Source organism: Mustela nigripes, chromosome 6 (genome assembly GCF_022355385.1).
Source record: "Mustela nigripes isolate SB6536 chromosome 6, MUSNIG.SB6536, whole genome shotgun sequence".
NCBI classification, from domain to species: Eukaryota; Metazoa; Chordata; class Mammalia; order Carnivora; family Mustelidae; genus Mustela; species Mustela nigripes.
Genome location: NC_081562.1, coordinates 55,566,139 through 55,586,201, shown reverse-complemented (window position 1 = coordinate 55,586,201; position 20,063 = coordinate 55,566,139). Strand labels below are relative to the sequence as shown.

At 36.5% G+C, this 20,063-nt stretch overlaps 1 protein-coding gene across 2 annotated transcripts in view; it reads right to left on the bottom strand.

The window, feature by feature from the left end:
• BORCS5 (BLOC-1 related complex subunit 5) overlaps window positions 1-20,063 on the bottom strand; it is a 91,012-nt gene that overhangs the window by 62,887 nt on the left and 8,062 nt on the right. The window lies entirely within an intron of this gene.

The window sequence follows — 20,063 nt, the reverse complement described above, 5'->3', positions numbered from 1 at the left end:
AAGCAAAAATAGCAATGTATTGTGGGTTTGTAGCATATGTAAAAGAAAAATGTATAAAACAATAGCATAAAATATGACAAGGAAACTGGAGTATAAATCTTCCTGTGATTTGAAATGGTGATTATAAAGATCTGTATTAGAAATGTTAGAGCAGGGCGCCTGGGTGGCTCAGTGGGTTAAGCCTCTGTCTTCGGCTCGGGTCATGATCTCAGGGTCCTGGGATCAAGTCCCACATCGGGCTCTCTGCTCAGCAGGGAGCCTGCTTCTGCTTCTCTCTCTGCCTACTACTGATCTCTGCCTGTCAAATAAAGAAATAAAATCTTAAAAAAAAAAAAAAGAAAAAAGAAATGTTAGGGCAACCACAAAAAATTTTTTTTAAAGATTTTAATAAGTCAATAGTGGAGATAAAAATTAGCTATCTAATAAAATTAGCTGGATATAAAATAGACTATCTTGGAGATGTGCAAGTGGAGGAGGGCCAAAAACTCCACCAGCACAAGACTGTGGTCATGGTTGGCACAAGTTTATAGCTCATAAAGAGATTTAATCAATGCTAAAGAAGGCAGAAAAGGAGGAGTTAAAGGAATAAAGAACAGATGGAACAAATGAAAAACAGCAAGATGGAATTCCAAGTTTAATCAAACCACACTGAAACTGCACTGAACATAAGAAGACTAAAGGTATCATTTAAAAGAGATTTTAAACATGAATAAAAAAGCAAGACTTAATTATATGGTGGCTATAAGAAACCCACTTTAAATATAAACATATACCTAGATTAAAAGCAAATGGATGGGTCAGGTATGACTTCTTGCTATAGCCAAGTGAGGCTGTCAACAAATTCTCTCCACAAAAAGCAACTATAAAGCTAGACAAAATTCATAAAGACCATTATGAGGTTTGAGAAATTAACCAAAGGGACACATAATCTGAGGAGCATTTATACCTAAAAACAGATAAACTTGGATAAGATGGTAAGAATCTGTGGCATTTGGACCTAAGGCTTCCTCCATCCCCCTTGTTGGTTGAAGCTGATGTGCCAGAATGGGGCTGGTTATGAGAATTAACAGCTTTTCAGTGGCAGTAGGAAGAAGCTCACTTGATTTGGAGCAATGGGTAAAACCCATGCCCAACAGTGGGTGTCAGTGGACTAGGCTATCTTGGAGATGTGCAAGTGGAGGAGGGCCAAAAACTCCACCAGCACAAGGCTGTGGTCACAGCTGGCACAAGTTTATTCCTGGTTGAGGCTGTTTGCATTTACAGCAAAGACCCAAGAGGATTCAACCAGTCACACACTCCTGGCTGACACTGAGGCTATGTGGATGCCAAAAGGAGAGGTAAAAGGGCCCAGCAACATGTAAAAGATGGAAGAGAAATGAAAATATCCTGAACTGAGTGTTTTACATACTCACACACAGATCCACTGAGTACCTATTACTTGACACTAGATGTCACAAACCTTACTGGATTAAGGTGGTTGAGTATAACCTCTGTTTAATCAATCACTGGCTGACTAATATGCCATGTACACATGGAGACAATGCCTAGAGAAGCAGGCTTAAAAATAACAGGTTAAAAAAAATCAGCAGAGACATCAATGGCTACAAATCACAAGGAAGAGAGATTCTATAGGTGTAGTAAACATGTCACTAAAAACAAAAAAAACAATGAATAAAAAAGTAATAACAGAAATGTTAATGAGCTTGACTGGTGATTATTGTTTTGTTTTTTTTTTTTAAGATTTTTTTATTTATTCATGTAAGACAGAGAGATACAGAGAGAATGTGAGCAGGGAGAGAGGCAGAGGGAAATGGAGAAGCAGGCTTCCCACTAAGAAGGGAGCCCGATGTGGGACTCGATCCTGGGTCCCTGGGATCATGACCTGAGCTCAAGGCAGATGCCTAACGACTGAGCCACCCAGGTGCCCCTGATTGGTGATTATTGTACACTGAATGCGTCTATCAAATTATCAAACTGTACATCTTAAATATATATGATTTTCAACTGTCAAGTATTTCTCATTAAAAACAACAACAACAACAACGACAAGAAAAATCTTGGGGAGATCAGAATCCAGAGCTGATATATTATGCTTTCTAGAATGTACAGTTCTCAACAAAAAATTATAAGATACACAAAAAAACCAGGAAACTGCGATTCATAGTCAAGAAAAAAAGCGACCAATAAAAACTGAGTACCCTAGTAATATTGGCTATATTAGACAAAAATTTCAAAGGATTTATTATGTATAAGTTCACAGGACCAAAGAAAAGCATATTGAAAGAAAAAAAGGTATGGCAACAATGAATCTATAAATACAGAGTCTCCACAAAGAGAGAGAAATCCTGGAGTTGACAAGTATAAAAACTAAAAGGAAAAATTCACTGGAACACTTCTACAGCAGTTTTTAGACGGCAGGAGAAAGAATCAGTGAACCTGAAAATATAAGTTATCCAGTCTTATTAACAGATGAAGAAGATTGGAAAAAAAATTAACAGAGCTTCAGAGATCTGTGTAATAACATCTTAGATACCAAAATATACACAACAGAAATCCCAGAAAAAGAGAAGAGAGAAGCTCATTAAATGAAGAAAATATTAATATACATTCAAGAAACTCAACAATTAAGAATACAAGGAGATTGACACCTAGATATAGAACAAGGCTGTTATAAACCAGAGTCAAAGAGAAAACCTTGAAAACAGCAAGAGAAAAGTGACTTAATCTGAAACAGTGGAGGCCAGAATAGAGTTGAATGACATACACAAAGCACTGGGGAAAAAAGTTTTGTCAACCAAGAAATTCATACCTAGTAAATTTATCCTTCAAAAATGAAGATTAAGATATTCTCAGATAACAAAAAATTGAGAAAATCCATTGCTAATGGATCTATAACACAAGAAATACTCAGGGAACTCTCTTTAGTCTGAAAGAAAATGACACTCGATGATGACTAGAAGCCACAAGAAGAAATGAGGATCACTAAAAATGTTTAAAGTATGTGATTAATATAAAATATTCTATAAATATGTTTTTACTCGTTTCTTCTCTTCCTTGAAAGACATAAACATTTAATGTGGTTTTTTTTCTAAGATTTTATGTATTAATTTGAGAGAGAAACAGTGTGTGAGCATAAGTGGGGTAAGGGTCAGAGAGGGAGGGAATCTGGAGTTGGGCTCGATTCCTGGACCCTGAGATCATGACCTGAGCCAAAGGCAGATGTTTAACTGACTGAGCCACCCAGGCACCCTAACATAAATATTTCTAAAGCAATTAACTATGACACTATATTTTGGGTTTATAACATATATAAATACATTTTAATATATTTATAATAGATACTTAATAATAGCATTATTATCATATATAATAGTAGCACAAAGGAGGGAGAAAAAAACAGAGCAAAGCTTATATATTTTACCAGAATTAAGTTAGCATTAATTGAAGTAGATGCCTATAAATTAAAATACACATAATAATCCCTAGAGCAATTACTAAGAAAACAACTACAAAAAATACATAGTTAGAAAAAAATCAGAAGAATTAAAACAGTGTATTAAAAATATTTACTTAATACAAAAGGCAGCAGTTAAGGAGGAAACAGGAACAAAACAACAAAACAAGAATAGAATGTTTGTAAAAGAAATAGCAAAAAGGCAAATGCAAGTCCAAAAGGCAGAGTGTCAGAATGGATAAAACAGCAAGATCCAACTACATGCTTTCTATAAGAGACACTTCTTAGATTCAGGACACAAGCGGATTGAAAGTGAAAGGATGAAAAAAGATGTATACTATATAGAGAACTATAAGAAAGAGTAGTTATATTAGTGTCGGATAAAATACACTTGAAGACAAAAATATTAGAGACAAAGGATGTTTTGTTAATGATAACAAAATGGAGTGACTACATCAGTAAGACATAATAATTATCAATGTATATACACATAACAATACAGCCTCAAAACAAATGAAGAAAAAACTGACAAATCTGAAAGGAGCAGTAGACAATTTAACAATAACAGGTGAATAACTCAGTACCTCACTCTCAACAATTGATAAAACTAAACAGAAAATCAGTAAGGGTATAGAAGACTTAACCACTATCAATGAACCTGACATAACCAACATACACAAAACACAACAGCCAAAGACTGCAGAGTACACAATCTTTAGAACTGCAGATGGCTTGCACCTTTCATAAAAATTAACTTAAAACATGGAGCCTGACTGACTCGGTAGGCAGAGTATGCTACTCTTGATTTTGGGATTGTGAGTTCAAGCCCCATATTGGACGTAGACTTACTTTTTTTTAAATTTTTATTTTTTTAGGTGATTTTCATTTTTTAAAAAATATATTTATTTTTTTTCAGCATAACAGTATTCATTGTTTTTGTACCACACCCAGTGCTCCATGCAATCCGTGCCCTCTCTAATACCCACCACCCGGTTCCCCCAACCTCCTACCCCTCCACCCCTTCAAAACCCTCAGATTGTTTTTCAGAGTCCATAGTCTCTCATGGTTCATTATTTTTAAGTAATCTCTACACCCAGCATGGGGCTCAAACTCACAACCCTGAGATCAAGAGTCACATGCTCCACTGACCGAGCTAGTCAGGCACCCTGAGAAAGCTTATTTAAAAAAAAAAATTTTTTTTTAATTTTATTTCTTGGGGTGCCTGGGTGGCTCAGTGGGTTAAGCTTCTGCCTTCGGCTCAGGTCATGACCTGATCCCAGGACCCTGATTTTCTTTTATTTTTAATTTAAAAATTTTTTTATCTTGGGCATCTGGGTGGCTCAGTCAGTTAAGTGTCTGCCTTTGGCTCAGGTCATGATCCCAGAGTCTTGGGATGGATTCCTGCATCAGGCTCGCTGCTCAGCGGGGAGCCTATTTCCCCTTTTCTCTCTACCTGCTTGCCTCTCTGCCTACTTGTGATCTATGTCAAATAAAAAAATAAAATCTTAAAAAAAATTATTTTTTTATTTTTGCAAGAGAGAGAGATAAGAGAGAGCACAAGTGTGGGGAGGCACTGAGAGAGAAAAGCAGATGCCCCACTGAGCAGGGAGCCTGATGCAGGAATCCATCCCAGGACTCTGGGATCATGACCTGAGCCAAAGGCAGACACTTAACCGACTGAGCCACCCAGATGCCCAAAATAAAAAATTTTCTAAATTAAAAATAAAAATAAATAAAATTAATTCAAAATGGATCAAAGACTTATTGTAAAACACGAAACTATAAAACTCCTAGATAGTAACAAGAGAAATGACTGTAGGTGACCCTGGGTTTTTTAATGATTTTTGATATCATCAAAAGTACAATCCAAGAAAGAAAAAGTTGGGACTTCATTAAAAAAGTTAGATTTCATTAAAATTTAAAACTTCTATTTCGTGAAAGACACTGCTAAGAGAATGAGAAAACAAGCCACAGAGTATCTACAAGAACATATCTGATAAAGAACTGATATCCACGTGGTACTGGGGTGGCTCAGTCAGCTAAGCAATTGCCTTCGTTCCACTCAGGTCATGATCTCAGAGTCCTGGGATTGAGTCCCACATCACTGGGCTTCCTGCTCAGTGGGGAGTCTGCTTCTCCCTCTTCCTCTGTCCATCCCCCCTGCTTATGTGCCTGCTCTCTCAAATAAATAAAATCTTAAAAAAAAAAAAAAAAGGAACTAGTATCCAAAATATACAAAGAACTTTTAAAACTTAGCAATATAAAAGAAACCCAATTAGAAAATGAGCAGAAGATCTCAACAGACATCTAACCAAAGATGAAATACAGATAGCAAATAACCATATGAAAAGATGTTTAACATCATTAGGGAATTACAAATTAAAGCAGTATCACTGCAAACTTATTAGAGTGGCTAACATCCAAAACAATGACATCACCAAATGTTGGCCAGAATGCAGACAAACAGAAACACTCATTCACTGCTGATGGGAATGCAAAATGGTATAGCCTCTTTGAAGACAAACTGGAAATTTCTTACAAAAATAAACATACTCTTGCCATATGATCAGCAATCATACTCCTTGTATTCATCCGAATGAATTAAAAACTTAACATCCCCACAAAAACCTGCATAGAAATGTTTAAAGCAGCTTTATTTTAACTGCCAGAACTTGGGAGCAACTAAGATGTCTTTTAACAGGTAAACAGATTTGAAAAAAACCTGTGGTACATCCAGACAATGTAATATTAATATTATTCAGCAGTTAAAAGAAATAGCTATCAAGTCACAAAAAGATATGGAAAAACCTTAAATATATATTTTAAATGAAAGAAGTCAACCTAAAAAAGGTTACACACTGTAGGATTCCAACTACATGACATTCTGAAAAGAAGAAACTATGAACATAGTAAAAATATCAGTGGTTAACCAAGGGTTCAGGGAGGAGGGAGAGGGTAATGAAAGATGAAGCACAGGAGATTTTTAAGGCAATGTATGATACATTGAATATCATATTCTGTATGATAACAAATGAATGGCAGATACAAACATTTGGCGAAACTCACAGAATGTACTACAAAGAGTAAATCCTAGTGTAAACTATGGACCTTAGTTAACAAAAATGTGTCAGATTTGACCCATTTGACCCAAAGTTGTAATAAATTTACCACACTAATATAAAAATGTTAATAATAGGGGAAACTGGATGGGGAGCTGATAAAGGAGGATATGGGAATTCTTGTACTTCCCATTCAATTTTTCTATAAACCTAAAACTTGCTGTTAAAAAAAAAAAATCTATTAATTTTATTAAGACGTCCACATGGGACATTTTCAAGGACAGACCATATACCAAGCCATAGGTCAAGTCTCAATAAATGGGATTTAAATAATACAAAGTATATCCTCTGATGACAATGAAATTAAATTATAAATTGACAACAGAAATCTTGGAAATCCCAAAATATTTGGAACCTAAACAGCATAATTCTAAATCACCTGGGTGGTCAAAGAAGGAATCAAAATGGAAACTAAAAAGTGTTTTAAACTGAATAAAGGTTAAAAATAAAAATGCATATCAAAACTTATGAGATACAGCTAAAGCAGTGCTTAGAAGAAAATTTCTTGCTTTCAAATGCCTATTTCAGGAAAAAAAAAGAAATGTGATGTCAATAAACTAAACTTACACTTCCAAAAAACGAAATAGAAGTGTAAATTAACAAACCGAGCAAAAGAAAGGAAAATAATAAAAATTAGAGCAGAAAGCAATGAAATAGAAAAACAAAAGAGAAAATCAATGATGCCAAAATTTGGTTCACTAAATAGATCAACAAAACTGACAAATCTGGAGCCAGATTGATTAAGAAAAAAGGAGAGAGGACTCAAATGATCAATTTCTAATTCCATCAGGAAAGGAAACACTTTTCACTATTGACCTCACAGAAATGTAGAAAATTAAAAGAAGTATTATGAAAAAAAAAACACTGACAATTAGATACCTTACCCTAAATAAAATAAATTCCCAGACAGACAAAAATTACCAAAACTGACTCAAGAAGAAATAGAAAATGTGAATAGACAAGACCTACACCAAGTAAAGAAAAAATCTCAGTTCCAATGGCTTCACTGTGAATTATATCAAATATTTAAATAAAAAATAATAGAAAAGTCTTACAGAAAAGAGAGGAAGAAATACTTCCCAACTGATTTTATAAATCCAGTATTACCATCATACCAAAGGTTATCTAAAGAAAAACCAAACAAAAACTACAAACTAATCTCAGTCTGTGATAGGTCAAAAAGGTCTGAATATCCAGATGTATGCATGCAAACTTTTCTTTTAATGTAAACATTTAGAGTACAGGAGTATATAGATTTTAAAAGTACGCTTTAATGAGGATTTTAAAAATTTCCAATATTATATGTATATATAGTAGACCCTTGAACAAATCAGAAGTTAGAAACATCAACCCCCCCTCTCCAACCACCATAAAAAATCTACATGTAACTTTTTAACTTTTGAACAAAAACTTAACTAGTAGTAGTCTACTGTTGACACCGGTGTTGTTCAAGGGTCAACTGTATAAAATTCATGCACTGATTTTTAAAATCTAATTATATTCAACACTTCTACAAACATGAGGTGTTTCTCCATGGCCCACAGGGTAATCTACATAGAGATAATGAAGTATATAAGGAAGGCCCATAGTCTGAATTGTAATAAAGTATTTTTTATCAAAATACAGGGTATGGGTTTGTGGTAAAGCCCTGGAAAGCCTCACTAGAATACTGTGAAAATCCTGAAAAAGGGAGGTAGGATATTAAATAACAGTTTGAAGAGCTGAAGTTTAAGCCGCCTTAAAGGCCAGGACACTGAAATGTAACACTGTATGTCAACTATACTTCAATTTTAAAAAAATTAAAATAAAAAAAATGTAACTGTGTGTACACTATACTTCAATTTTGGGGGGGAAAATAAAAAGAGAGAGAGAGAAAGACCAGGACACTGGGGAAATTTATCTATTAGCTAAAATATAGAGAGAGGTGTTAAAATTCAGGGTCCTCAGAAGTTCTACTTCCCTGTTTTCAAGGGAACACATTGTTGCCTTAAGCTGTCCTGGCAAAGGTCTATCCTAAATATGATACAGGGTAGAAGATTCTTAAACTTTTCTTCTAACATCTGAACCTCGCAGTAGAAGGCTTATCCCAAATATGTAATTGTAATCTTTTCTAAGATGACATTATATTTTTGAACTTATTTTTTTAAAAAAACATTTTATTTTTGGGATGCGTGGGTGGCTCAGTAGGTTAAGCCGCTGCCTTCGGCTCAGGTCGTGATTCCAGAGACCTGGGATCAAGACCCGCATTGGGCTTCTGGCTTGGCAGGGAGCCTGCTTCTCTCTCCATCTCTGCCTGCCACTCTGCCCACCTGTGTGCTCGCTCTCTCTCTTTGACAAATAAATAAAATCTTAAAAAAAAAAAAAAAGTTTTATTTTTAAGTAATCTGTACACCCAACACAGGGTTTGAACTCACAACCCCGAGATCAAGAGTCACATGCTCTACTGACTGAGCCAGCCAGATGTCCTAAACTTTTTATTTTTAAAATGATTTAACTTTAAGAATAGTTGGATAAAATACAGGATCCCTATGTGCCCTTCACCAGCTTCCCCTAACATTAACAGTACCTAACCATGGCACAATTATCAAAACCAGGAAATTGACATTGGTACGATACAATCAACTAAACTATACACCTTATCATAAGTTACCATTTTTTCCACTAATGTCATTTTCTATCCTAAGACTCAGTTCAGGACCCCACACTGTGTGACTCCTTCATTTCCTCCAATCTATGACAATTCTTCAGTCATTGCTTATCTTCCATGATTTTGACTCTTGTGAAAAAACAGAGGTCAGCTGTTTTATAGAATATATAATATTTTTTTACTGATTTCATAATGTGATATCAAGAATTATTTATTGAAGGTTTACTACATGCAAGGCACTGTGCTAAGCCCTCTACCCGTACTACTTCTTTTAAACAGAAGTATTTTAAAGAACTTTAAGGCAGAAGCATTCTAAAATTAAAGAACAATCATCTTTAATTCACCCTTCAAGTGTTAGTGCTTTGTAAATTACAAGGCATTATAAAACATATTATTTTCACCCACCCCAATATCCTTTAGTGTCCCCTACCCCCTAAAAAAAAAATTAAGTCCAAGTTTATAAGACTTAAGTTCAGAGCCCTTAAACTTAGGACCTTTCTGAATCTTCAGGGCCCACATTCTCCTACCCGGAAACCTTGGCTCATTACTTCCTTCACTTGTACAGGCCCCTTCCTTTTCACCTCTAAATATGCTTTCATGAGGACACCTCTAATCACTGTGCCAAGAGCTACTGATCCTCTGAAATCCCACAGAATTTAATGCCTGTAGTGCTCATTTGGTTCATACACATTATCCTGAGCTGTGGGTACATGCTTTTGTAGATTCTTGTCTCCCAAATGAGACTTTTTAGAGAAAGAAGACTCATGGCTTCTCCCCCCTGTGACATGTACTTTAATGTTTAATAACATTTACTGAATACCTATCAAGTGCCAAGCCTTGTGTGCTAGGTCCTGAGAAATCAGAGATGACTAAAACATAATCCCAACTCTTGAGAAATTTTTGGTGTAACAAATAGTTGAGTACAGTGATACATTAAAAATAGAGTTTTCTCTCCAAAAAATTAAGGTCACTAAAAGTTTCCTGTAGCAATAATTTTTTTTTCTTTGCTGCCCTGATAAACACTAAAATAACTAATTATAGATTACTCATGTGTTACAAAATTTGACATATTTTCCAACTAGTTTGTGCTTGAAGCAAGCTGTGACCTGGATTTATGAGAAATCCAGATGCTACAGAGTAAACTTAATTAACCGAAGGCCTTTGCAAATACTGCCGCAGGTTGCAACAGCGGCCAGCAGTTTACTAATTGTTACAGTCTAGTGACATCTAGTGGTGAAAGTGGCAGACAGCACTGCCCTAAGTTCCACTGCATTAAAGGGAGGCCATCTTATGAAAAAAAGAAAGGTAAAATATGAAAATGAACTATAATATTTATTGCCATTAAAGTATGTCTTAATGTCTCTTTGGGCTATGTAACTATTTGGTCATCTTAGCAGGATTTATCTTTTTTCCCCATCCTTTGAGGCTCGTAAACATTAATACTGATATAAGATTTACTGAAATAAAAAACACTAATACTTTAGAGAAAAGTCCTCAGTTAAAAAGACTAAATGAAGAACAAACCAATCCCAATTGTGATATGCCTGCTCCAAAAATCTTGCCACTCAAAACCCCATTTTTGTTTATACGTATTTGCTTACTGACACTTTCATATGTGGGTAAACATGCTTAGAAGTGTGTTTAGAATCTTTTGTTAATGATTTTTATTAGATCATATCAGGCAAGTAATTATGTATTCAAAGTCATTCTTTAAAATAACTTTGGGAGCATCTGGGTGGCTCAGTCAGTTAAGCATCTGCCTTCTGCTCAGGTCATGACCCAGGGTCTTGTGATCAAGACCCACATCAGGGTCCCCTCTGAGGGCAGCCTGCTTCTCCCTCTCCTCCCCACTCATGTTCTCTGTCACTATTTCTGCCTCTCTATCTCTCTCAAATAAATAAAATATTTTTAAAAAATTAAAAAAAATAATACTTTGCCTTTCACGGACTTTCTGTGAAACTAAATTTTGATGGGGAAAATATTTAAACATTACCAAAACCCAATGCCTTTTAACAAATTCTTTTACAAATAATGAATTCTCAATAAGTCCAAAATTTAATGTACAGGCATTAAATGTGAATCAGTTTTAACAATGGAGTTCATCCAAAAATAGTAAAAACATTATGACATATTCCAAAATACTCTTATGATAACAATATCTCTTAAAAATATCTAAAATCATTAGCTGAATGATCTAACACTTCTGTAATCTCAAGTAGTATTTAAGTTCAAAAACATCTAGCTCATTGCTTTTCAGCCTTTTGGCTAAGATCAAGTGCAGAAACATCTAGCTCAGTGTTTTCCAAAGCGAATCACCTGGAATGCTAGTTTAACATAGGCAGGCTTTCTGAGTTTGGGGCCCTAAAATTAGCATTTTTTAAAAAGTTTCTCCACGTGTCTTTTTATGCATAACAGAGCTTTGGAAGTGATTACTCTCAAGAGCACAATATAAATTCTTCTAAGTTGTTCTTATCAACCATTCCTGCCTCTCAGAATAAGTTATTCCACCTTTTAGATTCTCTAAAGCCTTATGTTTTATTACTATTACTAATAATATTACTAATATTTTTAGCACTTACCATGTTGAATCACAATTATCTGTTAAGAATACAGTCCCCTCACTAGACTGTCAACTTTTCCTAGGAAAGAATATACTTTTTTTCTTTTTATATCTCTAGCCTAAAAATGCAGATCTGATACAGTAAGAGTTCAATGAATTTGGTTAAATGAATAAATAAATATATGGAACATCACAGTTCTATAAAAAATGTGTCACTTTCCCTTTTGCCCACAATGGAAAAATCAATCTTTCCAATAATCAGTTAAAATTTGGAGGTGGGGGAGGGAGATAGAATTTTTTAAAATTCTGGGAATACCTTTAAATTCTTGGCTTTCCTAAGTAAACATTTCAGTCTCAAATGTTAATGCTTAAAAATAGAATTTTTATATGCGATTTTTCAGAAAAATAGAAAAATTGGAGATGACTAACAGAATTTTCTACTATGCAACTATGGAATATTTCTAGGCTGTTACTTAGCAGAAACTACTGACAAACCAGAGCCTTAAGAATATAGACATCTATCTTTATTGTCATATTCTAAGAGTAATCAGAATCAGCTAACTTATCCAGGAAATGATTTTGCTTAGAAAGACATCTTTGTATTAAAGTAAACTGTGTATATCTTGTTTAAATTCATAGTATAACACAAATTAAAAGTTTAAAAAAACAAAAAAGAATAATACACAAACTAATAATTATTCTAGAAAAAATACAGCTTAAAATTAAATAATATAGCTTAAAATGAAAACCAGAATTTAACATGCATACCTATAGGTATCCAGAGTAATAAAAGAAAATCAAAGCAGCACATCCCAGGTATAAATTTGGTTAAGAATCCTTTTGGGGGGATGCCTGGGTGGCTCAGTTGGTTGGACGACTGCCTTCGGCTCAGGTCATGATCCTGTAGTCCCGGGATCGAGTCCTACATCGGACTCCCAGCTCCATGGGGAGTCTGCTTCTCTCTCTGACCTACTCCTCGTTCATGCGCTCTCTCACTGTCTCTCTCTCTCAAGTAAATAAATAAAATCTTAAAAAAAAAAAAAAAAAAAAAAAGAATCCTTTTGGGGGCACCTGGCTGGCTCAGTGGATTAAGCCTCTGCCTTCGTCTTGGGTCATGGTCTCAGGGTCCTGGGATTGAGCCCCACATCCGGGGTTCTGCTCAGCAGGGAGTCTGCTTCCCCCATTCCCACCTCCTCCTCTCTGCCTACTTGTAATCTCTCTCTCTCTGTCAAATAAGAAATAAAATTATTTAAAAAAAAAAGAATCCTTTTGGCATCTTTTAATCGTAACTTTTGGTTTCTAGGGAAGATCCTTTAAGTCACGAATCTACTCCCTGACCCTATCTTCTCTATCCCTCAGGGCCAGCTCAAATGTCACATCTTCTTGTGAAGCCTGACCCAAATTCCCAGGGCAAATGAATGATTCTCTTCTCTATGCATACCTAATCTTTTGGGCATGCGGCCACTATTTTCATACTACATTGTTGTAAGTTACTTACCTATCTAGATTACTCACAAAATCATAAGCTCCTTAAGGGCAGCAACTGTGTCTTATATTCTTTGTAGCTCCATTATCTGGAACACTGGCAAGCACCTGGCAGGTATTATCAGTAGAGGTGACCCTTGAACAGCACACATGTGAACTGTGCAGGTCTACTTAAGATTTAGATTTGTTTCAATAAATACAGAACTGCAAATATATTTTCTCTTTCTTATGAATTTCTTAATAACTTTTTTTTTCCTCTAGCTTACTTTTTTTAAGGATTTTATTTGAGACTGAGAGCACGTGTGGCCAAAAGAGAGAGGAAGCACAAGTCAGGGGAGGAAATGAGGGACAGGGAGGAGTAGAGAGAGAGGGAGAAGCAAACTCCCCCTGAGCAGGGAGCCTGATGCGGAGCTCAATCCTAGGACCTAGGATCATGACCTGAGCTGAAGACAGATGGTTAACCGACTGAGCCACCCAGGGACCCCTCTAGCTTAGTTTTTTGTAAGAATACACTATATAACATAAACATAACGTTTTGTAAGAATACACATATAACATAAAAATACACATTAATCGATAGTTTGTGTTCTTGGTAGGTCTTCTGGTCAACAGAACACTATTACGGACAGAACAATGCTATTAATAGTTAGGTTTTGGAAGGGGGAGTGAAAAGTTATACACAGATTTTCAACTGTGGGGAGGTCCATGTCTCTGACACCTACACTGTTCAAAAGTCAATTATATGCTGCAGAAATGAATGACCAACATAGTAATCAAAAGCTGTTGGCCTGAGGTCCTTAAGTAAAGCAGAAGTGGTAATGGACAGAAAAAGAAAGATTACAAAGCACTTTTTTTTTTTTTGAGAATTTCTGCTTCTGCTCAAGAAGGATTAGTTGCTATTATGCCTTTCATAAACAACTAGAAACCAGACCAAAATATGACACACTCTTTTCAGATATTATATCACAGGCAGTGTAGGGCTTTGATCCCTGACAGAAGGAAAACAAGCAAGTCCTATCATTTCCCCAGATTATTAGTGAAAAACAGTCTCCAAGATGCAGACTGGGTCGGGATATAACCATAAAGGGCCCAGTGGACTCAGTGCATTGAAGAGAGAGAATGTGGAGTTTAGAGAGGCTAAGGGATCAGAGTTTACAAAACAGAAACTGAGAAAGGAGAGCGCTCAATAAAAGAGCTCTCTGGGTAACTGCACAAGGCACCCTCGAATCTCTGGCTGCACACTAAACTGTAGGAGGTATCCCCAAGGCTAGAGAAAGAACTACTGGAAAGCAGTAGGCCAAACCATTTCTGAAATTCACACAGGGCTAAGAGTCCAAATTTCCAACTGCCAGAGTGGAGGGACTTCAAATACATGGGCAACAGGTAAAGCACTCAGAAGGCTACTGCCTTAGTAGAAAAGCTAGCTAACCTTGACTAAGGCTGTTCTGGATAAGCCACAACAAAAACATAAAGGCAAATTCAGAAAGAGTCAAATTGATTACAGGTAACTTTATGTCTAATAAAGTTCAATATACTTTAAAGGAACAAAGCAAAATCTAATACCCAGAAACACAAAATATAAAATGCTTGGCATACAATAAAAAAATTTCTAGGTATGCAAAGAAGTAGGAAAATATGACCTGTAATACAGAGAAACTTCCATTCAATAAAAACCAGATCCAGAAATTATGGACCATCAGTCAAGAGTTAAATATATTATAAATATTAAAATATTATATTAATATTATAATATTATAGTCAAGAGTTAAAATATTATAAATAGACCCTTTATGTTCAAAAAGTAGAGAACATAAGCATAATATGCAAAGCAATGAAGACTTTTTTTAAAAGGAGGGGAGGTACATCTAAAGCTGAAAAAATACAATTATCTGTAATTAAAATTCATTGGATAGAATTCAGAACAGTATTTCAGATGTGACAGAAAAAAAAAGGCCACTAAACCTGGAAACACATCAATAAAATTATCCAAAGTAAGGACATAAAAATAAATGAATAAATAAATAAAAATTAAAAGGTGCATCAGTGATCAGTGACCTGTGAGAAAACATCAAGTAGTTTAACATAGAAAATAGAGTCCTGGGGCACCTGGGTGGCTCAGTGGGTTAAAGCCTCTGTCTTCGGCCCCAGGGTGCTGGGATCAAGCCCCAAAACGGGATCTCTGCTCAGCAGAAAGCCTGCTTCCTCCTCTCTGTCTGCCTGCCTCTCTGCCTGCCTGTGATCTCTGTCTGTCAAATAAATAAATAAAATCTTCAAAAAAAAAAAAAAAGAAAATGGAGTCCCACAAAAACAAGGGGTGGGGGCAGAAAAATACTGGAAGAAATAGTAGCCAAAATATTTGATAAAGATTATAAACCTACAGATCAAAGAACATTTAGAACACATCAATGTGAACTTAGCATTTTCAATATATACAGATAAACAAATACAGACAAGTATAAATATGTGTATTATGTATATACACACACATATATATTTCCTTGCAAAATCCACCAAGAAGGCCTAAGAGTGATTCTGAAATACCACTCTCCACTAAAAGAACCAGGGCTCCTGGTGAAATGCCTGATTCTACGGCTGGAGCCAAGGAAGAATAAAAAAAATTTGGAATATTAATTTGCACCTAGGAAGTAAAAACCTGTTCAAAGAATAATGAGAATATGTCAAAAGGACATAGTAAGCTACAACCAACAATATTCCAGGGATGCCTGGGTGGTTCAGTTGGTGAAGCAGCTGCCTTGGGCTCAGGTCATGATCCCAGTGACCTGGAATCGAGTCCCACATCGGGCTCCTTGCTCAGCAGGGAGCCTGCTTCTCCCTCTGCCTCTGCCTGCCTGTGCTCGCTTTCTCGCTCTCCCTCTCTCCTACAAATAAATAATAAAATCTTAAAAAAAAAATTCCAACTGGCTAAATTTGGAGCATTTTTTTTCAAGATTTTATTTTTTCAAGTAATCTTTATAACCAATGTGGGGCTCGAACCCACAACACCAGGACCAAGAGTTGCACACTGCACCAACTGAGCTAGCCAGGAACCCCTAAACTTGGAGCATTTGGAGATTAAAAATAAATAAGATTACAATTCATCGAATAAAACAAGAATTTACCATTCCACATGGACTTAAATAAATACATGAATAAATAAATGGAGAGGCAAGAAAGCGCTTTCTGGTGGCAGCATGTAGAAGGAAGGATAAAGGTAGAAAAATCACTATTTGGCAACTGTATCTGTGTAATTAATTCAAACAAGAAACAGCAATGGATATTATAACCAGTGAAGGAGAAAGTGTGTTGAGAAAAGAGATTTCAGAGTCCCACAATTACTCCTCAAAAACTTACCAAGAGGGGCACCTGGGTGGCTCAGTGGGTTAATCCTCTGCTTTCGGCTCAGGTCATGATCTCAGAGTCCTGGAATTAAGCCCCACATCGGGTCTCTGCTCAGCAGGGAGCCTTCTTCCCCCTCTCTCTGCCTGCCTCTCTGCCTACTTGTGATCTCTGTGTCAAATAAATAAATAAAATCTTAAAAAAATTAAATTAAAAAAAAAACTTACCAAAAAAGAGGCAAAAATTTGATAATGAAACTGGGCAAAGATTTATTCTTCATATAAAGAAAAACAGAAAGGATTTATTTCCAGGTGATCTGTACTGCAAGAAATGCTACAAGAAGGTCTTTGGACTAAAAAATAAGTGACATCAAAGAGAAACCTGAATCTACAGAAAGGAATTAAGAATTCCAGAAATGGTAAATATGTGGGGAGACATAGCATTCTATATATGTTTTTTTCTTCTCTTAATTTCTTTAAAAGATGTGTGATCGTTTAAAATAAATATATATTGTTGGGACGCCTGGGTGGCTCAGTGGGTTAAGCAGCTGCCTTCGGCTCAGGTCATGATCTCAGCATCCTGGGATGGAGTCCCACATCCGGCTCCTTGCTCCGCAGGGAGCCTGCTTCTCCCTCTGCCTCTGCCTGCCATTCTGTCTGCCTGTGCTCACTCTCTCTCCCTCTCTGACAAATAAATAAATAAAATCTTTTTAATTAAATAAATAAATAAAATATATATTGTTAAGTATATAATTATTTAACATGATACAATAATATGTTTTGTATATAGTAAACATACTTTATATATATATAAATTATACATTTATATATAAGTAATATCTATAAACAGCACATGGGATTCCTAGCATATGGAGAGGCACTAATACGACAACTATAGCACCAAGTAGTGGGATAAATGAAATCACACCATTGAAAGGTTCTTATGTTTTATAAAAAGTGGTACAATATCATCTCCATGTAAACTATGATGTTACAGATGTGTATAATGGGGTGCCTGGCTCACTCAGTTGGTGGAGTGTGTGACTCTTGATCTCAGGGTTGTGAGTTCAAGCCCCACACTGGGTGCAGAGATACCTCAAAAATAAAATCTTTAAAAAAAAAGATGTATATTATAATCCTTAGAGCAACCACTAAAAAATAAATAAATAACGCAAAAAAATGCAATTGAGAAAGATAACAGAGGGGCCACCTGGGTGGGTCAGTGACTGGTTAAGTGTCTGCCTTTGGCTCAGGTCATAATCCCAGGGTCCCGGGATTGAGTCCCACATAGGGTTCCTTGCTCAGCAGGGAGCCTACTTCTCCCTCTGCCTGCCACTCCCCCTGCTTGTTCTCTCTTACTCTCTGACAAATAAATTTTTAAAAACATTGTATTTTTTAAAGCTAACAGAGTAGTTAAAATGGAATACTAAAAAAATTCAGTTGATTCAAAAAATGTCAGGAAAGGGGAGGAACCAAAAGCAGACCACACAAATAGAAAATGAAGAACAGGGGTGCCTGGGTGGCTCTGTCAATTAGGCGTCTGCCTTCGGCTCAGGTCATGATCCCAGGGTCCTGAAAACAAGCCCTGTGGCAGGCTCCCTGCTCAGCAAGGGTATGCTTCTCCCTCTCCCTCTGTGCCCTCTCTCTCAAGTAAATAAATAAAATCTTAAGAAAGAAAAAAGAAAATGAAGAACAAATGGTAGACCTGAATCCAACTAGATGAATTTACACCCCCATTAAAAGACAGTCTGCAGGCAACCCCCCTGAGTCCCCTTCCTCCTTGGGAGCTTTGTACTATCACTCAATAAACCTGGGTCTGCTGTCCCCCCACCCACCAAAGGCAGACTGCATGCACAGGTACAGAAGTAAGGCTCAACTATGTAAACCGTCTATAAGAGATGCACTTTACTTCTATTTTTTAACTAATTAATTTATTTGCCAGAGAGAGAAAGTGCACCAGCAAGGGGAGTGGCAGGCAGAGGGAGAAGTAGGCTCCCCGTTGAGCAAGGAGCCCGATGCTAGACTCGATCCCAGGACCCTGAGATCATGACCTGAGCCTAAGGCAGAGACTTAACCAAATGAGCCACTCAGGCATCCCAAGACCCAAGAGATGCACTTTAAAGACACAAACAGATAAAAATAGGAAAAGATATATACTATGCACACAATAAGTGTGAGAAAACTGGAGTGGCTGTATTAACATAAAACAGATTTCAAGACAGAAGATAATCCCATAGATAGAAGGGTAAATTCATAATAACAAAAGGGCCAATATAATAAACATCAATGTATGCAAGCTTAATAAGAAACTTTCAAAAGACTGGGAGAATAAAAGGCATAGACAAACACAACAATCACAGCTGGAGCTTTTAACTCCTTTCTATAGTGGTAGAACTCATTAAATACAATTAATCACACCTTAATGTAAAATACTACACCCAACAACTGCACAACACATTCTTTTCAAGTGTACATGAATGTGTCTCAGTCACCTAATAAAATAAGATCCTATAAATGCTTGGTGAATGAAAGGAACCAAAATATACATAGGTAGAAGCTGGGGCATGCTGAATTTAAAATAACACTTGGTTGTACTGAGCAGTCTATAGTTGGAGAAACGGACAAGAAGCTGAAGCGGAGGTGCGCCTGGGTGGCTCAGTTGGTTAAGCGGTTGACCCTTGATTTTGGCTCAGGGCATGATCTCAGGGTCTTAGGCTCTGCACTTACCACAGCCTGCTTATCCCTCTCTTTCTGCCCCTCCCCCCACTCATGTTCTTTCTCAAATAAATAAAATATTTTTTTTAAAAAGTGAACCTGATGTTGTAGACTTAGAATCATCTAGATGTCTATATTTCAAAATAAAGCTTAGAACCTCAGTTCTTCAAATGAATACTAGGCAATGCTATGCAAAGAACAGAGGCTAGTAAGTGAGTCCAAAAAACCAGAACATAATGTTGGGGGTGGATGATAAAGCTATAGGTTTAATAAGTGGAACAGAAACTTAAATATGGAAAAGAAGAAATGAATGTAGACTGAGAAAAACTTTAAGCATGAAGAAAGACCACTTCAAAATAACCCTCCAAAACAAATGTTAACGAAACAATATATGTGAGAGCCAGACCACAGACCCTCAAGATTGGAAAAGGTAGAAAGGACATGGTGACAGTGTGTAGTGGTCACATGGTCTATAAACCTGGCAACAGAAATAAGAAGCAAAAGTATTGTAGCAGGAGGGGTAATGGAGTCAAAAGAAGGTATTTTGGTGTTTTCCTTTTAAAAGATGGGTGCCTGGATGGCTCGGTCTCGGTTGAGCCTCTGACTCTTGATTTTGTCTCAGGTCATGATCTCAGGGTCATGAGAGGGAGCTCCGCATCAGGGCTCGAGGGTGGAGTCAAAGTCGTCATGAGATCATTTCTCTCCCTCTGCCTCTGCCCCTCCCTCTGCTCAAGCACTCCCTCACTCT